Genomic DNA, 13,520 nt, shown 5'->3' with positions numbered 1-13,520 from the left:
TCTCGTTTGATCCTTCTATTCGTCTCTCTTTCCACTTACAAGCGCAACCTCTTTAGGGAGATAACCCAAAGCTATGATGGGAGCTTATCTCGAGCTTACATAGAAATTAAATTTACAACTAAAAAACAGGACTCCCCTAGAAGATTCTCCAGCCTTCAATGAGCCAAACAGAGCACCATCTTCCAAAAACCAGGATCCTTAATCAAATCTCAAGTCTACCACTGAACATAAAGGAACAACTCCAAATAAAGAAATAAAGGAAAGAGAACCATTCGCTCAGCATTCATCAGATACCTACTGGCAAACACAGACAACTGATAATACTTCTCAATTGACAGTCAAATAAATCCAGGTCTCGAGTAACAAAGGGGGAAAGTTGAAAGGGTGGCTGGCCGATAGGTAACCAAGCGTAACCACGAATAGTTGTAACCAGCGCTAAGTGGAGTCGTAACTACGCGGATTCGTGGGTCTGGAAAGTCCTGGCAAAGCGCAAGATTAAGCAAATCGACGGTCGGTCGGCGTTTAAGGTCCTGGTCAATGGCGCGGAAGAGACGCGGAAGGAGGGCCGAGTAAGCAGGTTATAGCGGCGGGCAGGCCGTGCTCTTCTCGCCGCTGCTACAGATGGATAGGTAGATAGAGGACTGGTTTGGGTGGACCAAACTGATACAATTAGATGTGATCTTAACGCCATAACTCAGGGCTAATCTCAGGGTCTAGACCGAGCCTCGGTGAATTCCGCCTTCCGGCCAAGGCGCGGACTCACTTCATTATTCATCCCGCTCTGCTGCCGGCCCAGTTATCTCGCGCTATCCTAACCGGATGTCGTCCAACCTACCGACCTATCGACGAGAAAGCCCAATTCCTGAACCCTCTTACCCCTGGCTAATCGGAAATCGAAACAATTATCGGTGCTCGACACAGGTTATTTGCGATTAGAGTACATTTTTTGGATTGTAGATTAAGCTGACGTTTCGCTGAAGGCATTTGCCTCATATGACGCTTCCAAGTGAAGTATATAGGGTGCTCATGGTGCACCAGGCTACCTAAAGATCTCCTCTGTTTTTAATAACATTAAATTTTAGACAACTACAAAAAATGGTCCTGCAGAAAAAATTCGTGTCGATAAAAATAAAAGAGATATTTATATTTAGGTGGCCTCGTTCAGCGTGGGCACCCTGTATAGTATATATTCCATAAGAAAAGATAAAAGATTAAACTCTGTGTTATCGATATTATAGAATACTTCAATTAAAAAAATTGTAAGTTGTAGGAAGACAGCTAAGAATGAATTCTAAGTAGTGGATCTCGTTTTGGTACACTGTTTCCTGGTGAAGCAAACGTCGTCCCCCGGATGGATGTCGTAATACGACAATCATTCGAAAGGGGAGCAGTTTTTCCGTTTAATAAACTATAACTTCGTTCGTCATGAAAATGAGAGTCACGTTAAAATTGCACCCACGAAAGCTTCCTCGTTCGTCGGTTATTGACTGACTTCGTTTACGTACTTGCTGTTTATGATGCTACTAAAGTTCAAGAGAGGCGTCTGGAATGAGACTGTTAAAAATAAAGTGCTTGTGCTCCGTCAGAACTGTTCATGCCTTATTTCGTTTACTATACTCCTCCGTTCTTTACAGAAGTAATCACATTTCTAAAAATAATATTTATTTAAAGAGGACTTTATGGAAGACACTAATCAGATAGGAAAATGGAAATGCAATTCAATTATTTTACTAATATTTCAGAAAATCAAACTTCAATTATAAAAGTGACAGAAGTAGTATAAATGAAAGTAGTTCAAGTCAATGATTTTTCTGCCATAGAGAAGTATCGTACGTGTATGATGGAAATTAAGTTTGCATTTTTACTGTTTTGTTATTTAGAAGACTTGCACAGAGATAAGAAAAAAGTAAAGAAATCTCGGAATAAAACAGAGCTCGAAAAGATTCCAGCTACTGTTCTGTTTGGTTCACTGACTGAGATCAATTCGGGCTTGCGAGCAAGTTAGATGGCTTGGAAGTGCACGATGGTTTCTGACCCATTTACCCAAATCTAGCAGCGCTCAGACGGAATTAAAGATCCCGAGCGAGTCCAGGAAGCAGAAAGGAATATTTCATTAACGATAGGGAGAAGATTCAGCACGAATCATGTACCTAGTTCCTACTTGAAAGCAGTATATAATTACTCAAGAACTTAACTTTGGAAAAGTATTTCAAATTATCCACATTTCTCTTCAAATAATGTTTTCCAGCCCAGAATATTATACAACATACAAACTTTCAAGGAACAATTATCTGGAACCAAAGTACACTAGATCCACTAGGACTTCTCATTCCAATATTCTAAATGAGAAAAATTTTCCAAACCTTTTCTATGAACAGAAAAAAGTACACCGACAAACTCCAGCAAAAATAACTATACCTACTCTTTCCAAAGGCTCCCCCTTTGTCATTTCCTCGTTAAGCCCGCGAACTAAGGTCGAAGCCAGCAATTCGCGATAGAACCCAGCAGAAACGTCGCAGACAGCCGCGCCGCGAGTTTCTCCGCATTCCTAACCAACCAATCAGAGTAATGCCTTGTCATCGTTTCCCCTCGTTTTCTATTTCGTCCCGGTGCCGCCGAGTTCAGAGCGAATTTCAGGCTACCTGTGGCTTCGCCTAGTTTCACCGAGGAGCACGACAATGGGCGCGAATTAGCACTGTTGCGCGTGCATACGTCATATCGTCTGTATCATCAGCATTTGATGGCGCGGAAGGCGCGGCGAGGCTGACGCCGGTTGCCGTAGGGAACCAGCTGGCCGCTTTGTACCATCAGCCTGATTATATTGCCGTTCGGCGAGAAACATTGAGTCGCGCGAGCAACCGAGGGGCAGACAGGGTGGCGGCGATGAACGTCACACGCGGCAACTCGTCGTATACGCCCGTCTGTCGTGTATTCTGTATTCACTTCGCTGTTCCGAATACGTAGCGGGGTACAGGGACGCGCGTCTTTTGTCGGTCGAAGGGTGAATGCGGATACCGAGCGGGAGTATCGTCGTTCTTCGCCTTCACATATACCAAGCCCGAAACAATGCGCAATAACGAGCTGAAGATGCGGGATTAGCCATCGCGGAACGGGGATTCCAGCGAGAGAAAGGGATTTGAGGTGAAAGAAGACATGCTTGGGAGTATCGAGCTGAGAGCGGAGAATTGCAATTTAAGTGCTGGGGGCTAGGATTATTTGGGGGACAAGTGACTACAAGGGGCATGGAAGTGGTTTCGGATATGGAAAGTGTGTTTTAAGTATTGTGGATTTTAATTAAACAATTTGTTAATTTTAAGTAGCTTTTTTAAAAAACTAGAATGACTATAATTTAAGGATACCTAGATTTGACAAAGTTAAAAGTCTGTTCGCCTCTTCCTCAAATTTCATCCACCAATAAATTACACATTCGACCATAAAGAATTCTATGAACCAACCTTCCTCTTCATTTAATCACAAAATAATCGAGCAAACTGATAACATCAGACAAATGAAATACACTCGTGAATAGCTTCACTTCCAGTAACTCGTTTTCTTTAATCCGACGTCTCGTGGCGGACTTCCTGTCTTCAAGGAAGTCTGTTCTTGCTTCTCGTTCCACTTCACCCCTCCCAACCCTTGGCGTCGTTCCTTTATCAAGCCGCGAGAGAAACGTTTTGCGGTAACGTCGTCGTGACGCTGGCGGCTGTACGGTTTTTTTTATGACATTATTTATGATATTAATTTTGCCCCGGTAAAGGCAACCCCGGCGGGAGTTGTAAAGCGGGCTCCGCTCTCTTCCTGCGATATCATTGTCTCGAGCAGGCAATGGCATACTGCGGGCAAAAGGGGTGGGAAAGAAAAGGGGTTCCTGAGGCGGCGTGAATAGTGGCTCTCTTCTACAGGCTGGCAACGAGTGGAAGGAAGACTTTCGGTCTGCTAGTGAAAAGAGGAAGTTCTCCGCGACTTCTCTCGCTCTCCAGTGAATTGTTTGAGGGAGTCGCGCAGGAGAAGAGGAGGGTCCTGGTGTCAGAGGTACGGGTGTGTCGTCTGCGAGAAATCTCGCGACGAGCCGAGAAAATTCCTACGAAGTGCCGCGGCATCCCTTTGAGCGGCTGTAAGAGGACTTTTCGCAATAGTTTCTGGAGGAATTATCAGGGACTCCCGGGACTCGTTTCTCAGGATCTGCTAAGAGCTGTCGCTTGGTACACGCTTTAACGCCACTTCGACTCTTCTTTAATTGGAGTTGTTGAGTTTAAGACGAGGAATTTTTACTCGACGAGTATTCGAATGTTTAACGTTGTTTAGAGTCACTTAGCACCAGAGGTAAATTTGATGAAGAGAAGATAATAAAAATTCTACTCTTTGCAGAAGAATTCAGTAGAACCTCGATCAATACGTTTCAATTATTCTTATACTTCTTTTATACAGGATTAGAAGGATACAATGGAACACTGATTGAGACTCTCACTATAGTTTGATAATACTTCATCCAAAGTAATAAAATTAGCCACCAGAAGGGCACTTCGAGTTCAACTCTCGTAATAGTCCTACCTTACCAATTTCAAAATTACGTCTCCAGAAAATCTGACAGAGATCATACCAACCCTTTACGAAGTCTCAATCCCCATATTTTATACGTTAAGAATTTATTATCTGGCCCAAACTGAAGGCTCTATCGCATCTTCCGAAAGAACTCCCGACCATCGCTGTGTCCAATGATCGAACACTTACACCGAGATTGCCCCAGAAGTAGAGGTCTTGTCGCCCCGAGGGCGCACGAAAGAACGACGCAAGAAAATCCAACTCCCACGGATAAGTAAAATTTAAAACCGTTCCCTTCACGTCCTCAAATTACTTTCCGGAAGGCGGGAGGAGGGCTGAAGGGAAAGCGAGACCGGATGATGGTTCGCGAGATAAAAGCAAGCACCCGAGGAGCTTCGGTCGCCACCGAAAGCTCAAGGCCGCATTAATCTCGGTAATTACGTCACCTCTGTTTATCCCACCCGCAACGCACTTGTTTCTCTCTCTTACCACTCCCCCGTCTCTTTCTTTGCCCTTTTCCCTCGCCACGCTCCACACTCCCTCTTTCGCACTACAGGTCGTCAAATCTTGCAGTCGATTCACTTCTGAGAACACCCTTCAACGAGCCTCAAAGGCAGTCGGCAAAGGGTTGACGAAGCGCTGGCATTTTTCATCTGTCTTTTAATGCAGCCGAGATGTAATTAAGTGGCGCCGGATGAAAAAGGCAATTAGACATTGTAATGTCGCACAATTGCGACGACGAGTTTGCTCCTGGGTTAGGCGGGGGAAGTAACGTCGAATGGAAAGTAAATTGGTTGCAGGAGCTTGAGGAATCTTCTATTATGTTCTTGATTTAACTGTGGGGATCTGGGTGGTGGAGTGTATGAGGATGAGGGAATTGAAAAAAATGAAACAAATGGGGGATTGAATGTTATTCGAGGGTTGAGGGAATAATTGTTTAGAGTGTAAATGAAGGAGAAAGATGTGGAGGTGTAAATGCGGGAAGAATTTGAGAGAGTAATTAGAGGAAAGCACTGCTGTGAACGAGCCAGTGAACGACTTGAAAGAATGAAGTACGGTCTCTTATTTGCTCAAGTGTACGCGAGACTACTTTTCGGTGACACGCGATTAAGGGGTGTGGAAGTCATTTAACACTCGCTTAGAAACCAAATTTCTTGAAAAGGAAACAAGTTCCCGAATTTTTAATCTTTTCTATTTTAAATACGAAGTTTATTGAAATTACAACATTCAAAAGCTCAAGTTTGAACACGTGTCACCCCCAAGCTATTAATCTGCGAGAGACAATGACGAACAGGAATTAGACGAAGGAAGTTGCTGTCGTGAACTGATGTTTCGAATACTTTGCATAGTTCACGAGTTCGGTGGAACAGCTTATCGGCAGAGGGCGATGGGCAAGCGTGATTAGATTTCGTTCGCGCTGGATGTGGAGAAAGGAGCACGAGAAGGAACCCTTTGCCGAGCGATGTTGTCGGAACCGCATTTTCCCAAGAGAAGCGAAGAGGTTACGGGGAAGGCAGCGCTATGGTAGACCGCAAAACCAACAAACGATATGCGCCAAGAGCCTATGAGCCCACGTGTGGCCAGCATTCTTAGGTACACGTGCATGAAACCGTGGATGCCACGGATTTGAGCTGATAAATACAGCACTAGAGAAAGTAGAGTTACATACTTGTTTCAGGAAATTATATTTAGAGGAAGTACAGAAATTTAAATAAGGACATTGTGGAGAAAATGAAACAATAAATATTAAATAAAAATTCAATTAAAAAGTAGTTATTACTTTTACAATTAAAAGCAGTTTACAATTAAAAGTAGTTAGAATATTATTTAAAGAACTGACGATTAAATGCTAATAAAATAAAATTGCCTTCAGAAAGTAAAAATTAATTACTCGGATTTTAACATTTATTTTTAGGCTGATCATTGCATACCAATACCTATTCCATTACATTGGTACAGGAAATACAAACACGGAGGGGTGTGCTTCGGAGCGAATTGCCCCTAATTCAGCAATAGCATAGCTTAACCACAAAGCCAGCTAATACAGCGATTAAACGCTATGTACAAGCCAGTGACGTTTGCTCGGGGCGACACTTCTACTTGCATCGTGTCGATGCACGCACTACTTGGATTATCGACGTCGATGGCTTCAAATATTTAGGTACTCACGAATTACTAAAACGAGACTAACATCTATTATCTCTCTTATATCTTTTAAAATGTTTTACACAAACTAATATGAATTGAAGAAAAAATAATTTTCACCATATCTAGTATGGGCACAATGTCTGATATGTCTGACTTGACTTATACTACTAGCATCGCTGCGTCTAACCTGGCTACTCTATTCCGACAGTAGAATAGGTAAGTTCCGAGTCAGACACATTTTACGCGAATTTTAAACATTTTTGTAATAAAATTTTTCCAATTTTTTATTCTTGATTTTCGTCCTATTTTGACGTGTAATTGAGTGTAATGTGAACATTATTATAACAAAAATTATATTAGTATCCATAACAGTAGAGCACGTCACCAATCCAGAAATGAAACTACATTGAAGGTGGTAATCAGAGGGTCATCATGAGCTTCATCGAAACCACGAAGAAGGCGAACAGTTCGATCGAAAGATGCACCTCAGATTTCGAAGCCATCTGGTCCCGGTATTTCGTAGCTGGCTACCCTTAAGGGCCTGTCCATGGGGCAACGGTCAGTCGTTGCGGTCAACTACACAGCTTGTCTGACTCGCCTTCGTGCTTCGGGTCCTTTGGTGATTAACGAGAGGTCAAACCTACCGCCACCCGAAATACGAGCAAATACTCTCTCTCGTGAAATTGGGTTCCAAAGCGAGTCCTGATTGAGGTGTCCGCCATTGCAACCTTCGCTAGGCTGACTACTTCATCCGCGGCTAGACCAGTCGAGATGATGAGGAAAATTTGACAGTGGGTAGCAAACTTTCCCTACATGTAATAGACGAGAGAATCGAATATCGTCATAGCAATTGGAACGAAATTGGAAAATTAGATTGATTCTACTGTCAAGAGAAGTAGTTGAAAGGAGGTATCAGAAAAATGGATGACTTGCTTAGTCAAATTTTTGCACCTGTCTTAAGAGATACAGAAATGCAAAAAGTACTTTAATTATTAAAGAAAGGGCAACATTTTTACACTTCCCTAAATTAGTTAATCCAACAGAAATATAGTTCTCACAAAATATTCGTGGCAAATTGGATGATACACTTTGTCATACATCGTACCTATCTTTCACACCATGGTCATAATAAGATAATACACGAGGACGTCCCTAAGAAAGTACAAATGACGGCTGCCTAAGAGGCAAGTCTTCGTTAGCACGAGGACCCTAGAGTTTATTAGTCAATATAGAATGCTTAGTGTCATATCCCATCAAATGGAACGGCAGCCGAAGGAAAGAGGTTCGTGCGAGCCTGCCACTTTATCGGATTAGTCAGTCACGGTAAAAGCGTTCGGGAAAGCGTACCGTCCAATTTGTTAATTTCCCAAGTCGTGGTCGTTTCTTTCGCGCTGATATTAATTGGCCTAGACGTTCACGAGAGCCTCTCAATCCGAGGGAACATTGTATCGTAGACCTCGTGTATTATGAAACACAGCAGACTTTTAGAACATTATTTTCTGGTGCAAAAAAGGAAACAGGATTTTGACAGAAAAATAATAGAACGACATTAATAATCTAACCTCTCAGCTTCCGTTAAAACCTAATTACGTTAACACAGATGGATCTCATCCATCTCTAAAAATTGTGTTCCCTGGAACCCGAATAAAACCTATACAAACAAAACCAGCAGCAAAGAATAAAAAAATAGGACGTCTCAGTTTCGCTCCCGAGATCCTATAATACACCTGAATATTCTCTGAATAAATATTCCTCTTACAATATATATCCTTACACGATCCAAACGGACACAATTATCCCCAAGAACAGCAGCGATACTTTCCCTATCGTTAAGCCGACACGGTCGACGAGCGCGTCCCCATTGTCGCGGCGAACGAATCGAACGTGGATTCCCTGATCTGGCAACGTAGCTGACGGCGACGATCATTTTTTCAGCACGTCCCAGTCGAACTTTTTTTCGGTAGGGGAGGTTCGAGTATTGTTTATTCAGGAACGTATCAACGTTGCGGAGCAGGAGGATGGCGACCACGACGGGAAGGCGGACGAAAGCGAGAGGGCCGCGTGAATGGCGCTTCCGGTGGGACGACCAGTCGAGGTCCGTAGGGCTTCGCAGACTCTCGCTTCCGGTCAGGCGTCCGCGCTTCTACCCCATCGAATACACCCAGTCTCCGGATCTCCCTGTGTTCGTCGCCACCGCCTTCCCCCCGAGCGCCCTGCTTGCATCCTTTTCCCTTCGTTCTCCACAGGCTAGCAGGAGTTCGCTCGTACATCGGACCCACCGGCGTTCGTTAATTAAGATATCGATTCTTATTGTCCGCTGGCTGCCGAGTCGAGCGGACGTCCTGGTCGGCGTCCGATTTCACGCCCACGGTGCGCGTTCTCGGTCATCCACGGCTACCAACCCTCGGATTACGGAGATGTACTGTATCGATGCTTGTAACCCCTGCTCTTTGTGCCCTGAGACTTGGACTCTCTCTTCGTTACGACTGCGGGACGTGAAGTGCTTTGAGTGGCTATTTTGGGGGAGCAGAAATCGGGTTGTGAGGTTTCTTGTGTATCTGAGGAGCATGAGAAGCTGAGGAACGTGGAAAATTGAGGAGCGTGGAAAGTGAGAAACGTAGAAAGCTGGGAAGTATGGGAAACTGAAGTTGGGCATTTCTGAGACAGTGAATGGTTTTTTTCTTTCGTTGCGCGCTCTCTATCTCAGAACGACTCGACTTTAGGAAACGTGGAAAACTGAGAAGAAGTAAGAACTAATAAACATGGAATATTATAAAATATAGGAAAATAAGAAAAGTGGAAATCTAAGAAATTTAGAAAACTATGCATCTGGAAAACTATAAACCCTGAAGAATTAAAGAACACAAACAATAAAGGAAACCAGGCCGATTTAGGATCCAAAATCGGGGTACAATAATCCCAGTACATCTGTCACGAATGAAAATCTCTGAAGAACAGATTTCCTTCGTCAAAATAAGGGGTGATTTAACATTCTTCGGTCCAATTCTCCCTTCGAGGAAAAGGTACGAGGAATCTCTACAGAGGAAAGAATGCGCAAGGCTATCATCGAAAAGGCGGCACGCGACTGGCCGAAGGGTGAACCCAGACGTCCGTGGAAACCCTCAAGGAAGGAAGGATCGTAAAGGATGACCAGGGTTGTCACCTGATAAATATCTTTATGGCCGAGCCGACCAAGGTCTCACAGGGTCGCCATTCATCGCGTCCAGCCCTTTTCGCCAAGGTACGCCGCAGACGACGCTGAGGTGTGCAAGCTGCCGTATAAAAACGAAATACACAAGGGTGAAAGGGCCCTCCAGAGAAGAACGGAATCGGGTAATTATGAGGATTAATCTTAAGTCCCGTAAAGTCCACCACTTGTGGAATCTGATCCCCTTTCTGCCGCGGCGATTCAGCCATGAGCTTTTACTCCAGAAACGATGAAAAATCTGTCTGGCTGACGCGTGATTCATGATCTTCGCTCAAGTAATCGTCCTGGATAGATCTAATCCAAGAAAGTCACGATACTTTCCTAATGGGTCATTTAAATGAAAGTTGTAAAATTCAAGAAATGTAAAATAAAATACGAAACAGTGAAAACTGGATAGATCTTTTCATTTCACTGTATCGTCACTATAACTTCTCCAAATTGCAATATTGGACAAGAACAAAGGCTTGAAGATGACCAAAAATATTTTCCCCCGAATATGAAGGTACTAAAAATGGAAACAAATCGTCTAAAAATGATAGAGAAATTATCATACTATCGCATGGGCCGTGTCTGCATCTTATGGAAATTTTCTACGGCGATAATTTTTTTCCTCCCCACGTTCCCTCGGTGGGCACACGGCCGGCGTACGTACGCACATATGTAGAACGTCGAAGCTACAGGTGTCAGCGAGAACAGTATTTTTCAGTGAGCTCTGGCCGAGGGTGTAGGTGATAGAGGAAGAGAGCGAGCCGGGCAAAGAGCAAACCGGTGGAGGACAGACAGAAAGAGAAGAATGAAAAGAGAGGAGGAGAGAAAGAGAGAGAGAGTGGCCTCACGACGGCAGGGTGGCAGCCGTGTGCCGGCACGCACGTTGAATCTGCTAAACGTTCCCGCTCGTGCGTGAAATGCCTCGATATCACTGTTTTATTTCGGCTCGTTCGTTCCACGCCGCACTCTCGCTTTTGCAATTCTATCCTTTTTACCCTCGGCCCGTTCACGAGCCACACGCATACGCAACCCTTCCTCTCTATTTTCCGTGCCAGTTCGTGCGGATTTGATGACCCTTCCTGTTCGATTTGATGATCGTTTAATCGCCCACGATTAATCAAAGCACGCCGAGACTATACTTCGTTGATTGTACGTGTTCCATCGATACGCGTCACTGTTGCTTTTTCTGCTTGCCAGATATTTTTTAATTTTCGATAATATGGATTTTTCTGTGAAAATTGAGAGGGCTTTTCAATGTACTTTAACTATGAAATAATATCTGTATTTTCGAATTTACTGTTCCTGAGTGCCTTCCTGGAGATTCTATTACTTTGTCTGACTCATCGCAGGGTAATACTACTTAAAGAGAGTATACCATTTAGAAAGGACATAAATTGTCCTTTATAATTTTGAAAAACGTCACGTTTGAAACTCATGTAGCTAGGTTCTAGGGGTCATCGATGGATCGACGAATCGCAAGGTGGGCCGTTAAGATCATTTAATTAATAATTATCGACTGGCATAGGAGCACCTCGGCACAATGGACGCTGCTTCCTTCTGGTGTAATCCTTGGAAGATTAACGAGCCCGTGCCAGGAGGGACTTCTCATTTCCTTTCCCTCTCTGTCCCTCTCACCCTCGTCCATTTTCTCTTCCGTGCTCTCCGATTCTCTCCGGTCGGGTCCCTATCTCTCTTACGGCCGCAAGACGCCATAGCGCGCCTTGCGGTGGTTGCGGCAAGAACCCTCGCCGTACCCGCATTAACGCAATTATGAATTTGTCGCGTTGGGATCTGACAATACAAGATGTCGCTACCACCCTCCCGTCCCGCCGCCCTTATCCACCACGACGTCTCCCGACACCCTAAGTCGACGATCCACATTTACACTAAAACCGATTTAGATCTCCACTGGTGGAGAGGATTACCACTGGCGATAACTCCGCCCTTTTGAATGATAAAAACTGATGGACGCTTAGAAATATAATTAAATCTTTGCGAAATGTAGAAGAATGAGGAAGTACTGTATTCTTAGTGGTAATAGACAGTTATCATGGTTTAATAATAAGATTCGGGGGACTCATTAAGGAATTGCTGGAGAATCTTTAGCTAGTGTTGGGAATATCATGAAGGTGCTATAATCGATATTTTACAAAAATATACAAAGTACACATACCTATTTCAATGCTTTAGAGAATAAATTGGTTCCTAGTTCTTTTCATTTTCGTATCAAAAAAATGAAAGCAGCCTCTGTTAGAACTCTGACTACCTTAAAATCTACTCAGCTACCTAAAGTACCCTATCTACAATATTCTTACAAAATAATCCCCTTTCTGGCTTGCTTATCAACCCGCTCGATAACAGCTCGAATCTAAGTCCTCATCTCGCGACACGAATCTCGACTGGTGTATTTTCTTTCTCGAATCGATAGCAGCCATGTATCGCGTGCCACCTTGTTAACCGCGCGAACCGTTTCGTGGCGAGGAAAGCGGGCGCAGTTTCGGCCAAGGCAAGTTAGTTTCGAAGGGTCCCGACGATAGCAGTGGCAACGGTCCCCCTGTAGCATGCGGTGGCGTACAATGGCTAGAACGACGGCGGATCGTTGCGGCTGGCCGCAGGCGACTGCTGCGACCGGTTTCTCGCGACAAATTTCTCCTAGTTCGAGCGTTTCACTCCGCCAACCCTCTTCCTTTTCCCCTCCCTGACGGCAGCCTACGTTATCGCGTGCTAGTGAGCCATCTTCCTCCCCCGGTCCGTGGCGACGTTGCAACGCGAGAAAATCAATCGACCCGATGAGAGAGGTCCAGCTGGGAGGTGCAAGGATCCTAAGAGTCCTTCCTGTCCTCGTCTGGTCAGCTCGAGGGGCTGCCTAAATGCAAGGGGTCACGGGTCTAAACACCGAGCGGGGGCAAGAGGGAACGGTTCGATGGGGTTACCAGTGAATGCCTAGTCAGCCCTTAATATCGTAAGAGCTGGATCCACGCAAACAATCCTGGCGAACCTAACGCAGCCAACGGTTAAGCACTGGGAAGCCCCAGCTTTACCGTTCGACCGCCGCTGGCCCTATTATCGCTAACTAATAAGGGACCTAATTGAAACGTCGGTCTTTTGTTTCCAGTACTCCAGCGCTGCTCGCTTTTCCAGACTCGCTTGTACACGCCGCTGTTTGACCAGCCTGACGAACCAGCGGAGGAACGGAGAGAGAGAAAGCTTGAACCGAGGGGACTCAAGTACGGATTGAAATTAATTTTCGAACTCGATTCGCTGGAATGAATTTTCGTTCGAAGCGTCTAGAATCGACGCGAGGGAAATCGATGGCTTGAACGGTTTATCTTGAACAGTGCATTCTGTGAAAATTATTTTATGAAATATGGATTATATTTTGGTTTAACTATTACTTTAGGGTCTTAACATTCTTTGGTAATCCAAATATCAAACCTGTTCTTCATGTATCTTACTTTGGCCGACTGACGTCAGATGAGGTATAGGAGATCCCCTTGAAAGAGGAGCCCTCATCACGTCATATAAAGGACTCCAAAGTCCTAGGATAGCACAGTAGCTTATAGAATTCTATTCTGATTGCTGATAAAGGGAGAAGAAAACAAATTTATCTTATTCTGAGATAATAAAACACTAC

The 13,520-nt window shown here is 44.3% G+C and overlaps 1 protein-coding gene across 1 annotated transcript in view; it reads right to left on the bottom strand.

Moving 5' to 3' along the window:
* Positions 1-13,520, bottom strand: part of LOC143180792 (uncharacterized) — a 280,953-nt gene that overhangs the window by 110,069 nt on the left and 157,364 nt on the right. The window lies entirely within an intron of this gene.

The sequence above is a fragment of the Calliopsis andreniformis genome, chromosome 6 (genome assembly GCF_051401765.1).
Source record: "Calliopsis andreniformis isolate RMS-2024a chromosome 6, iyCalAndr_principal, whole genome shotgun sequence".
Classification (NCBI taxonomy): domain Eukaryota; kingdom Metazoa; phylum Arthropoda; class Insecta; order Hymenoptera; family Andrenidae; genus Calliopsis; species Calliopsis andreniformis.
This window is presented reverse-complemented; position numbering and strand designations above follow the sequence as displayed.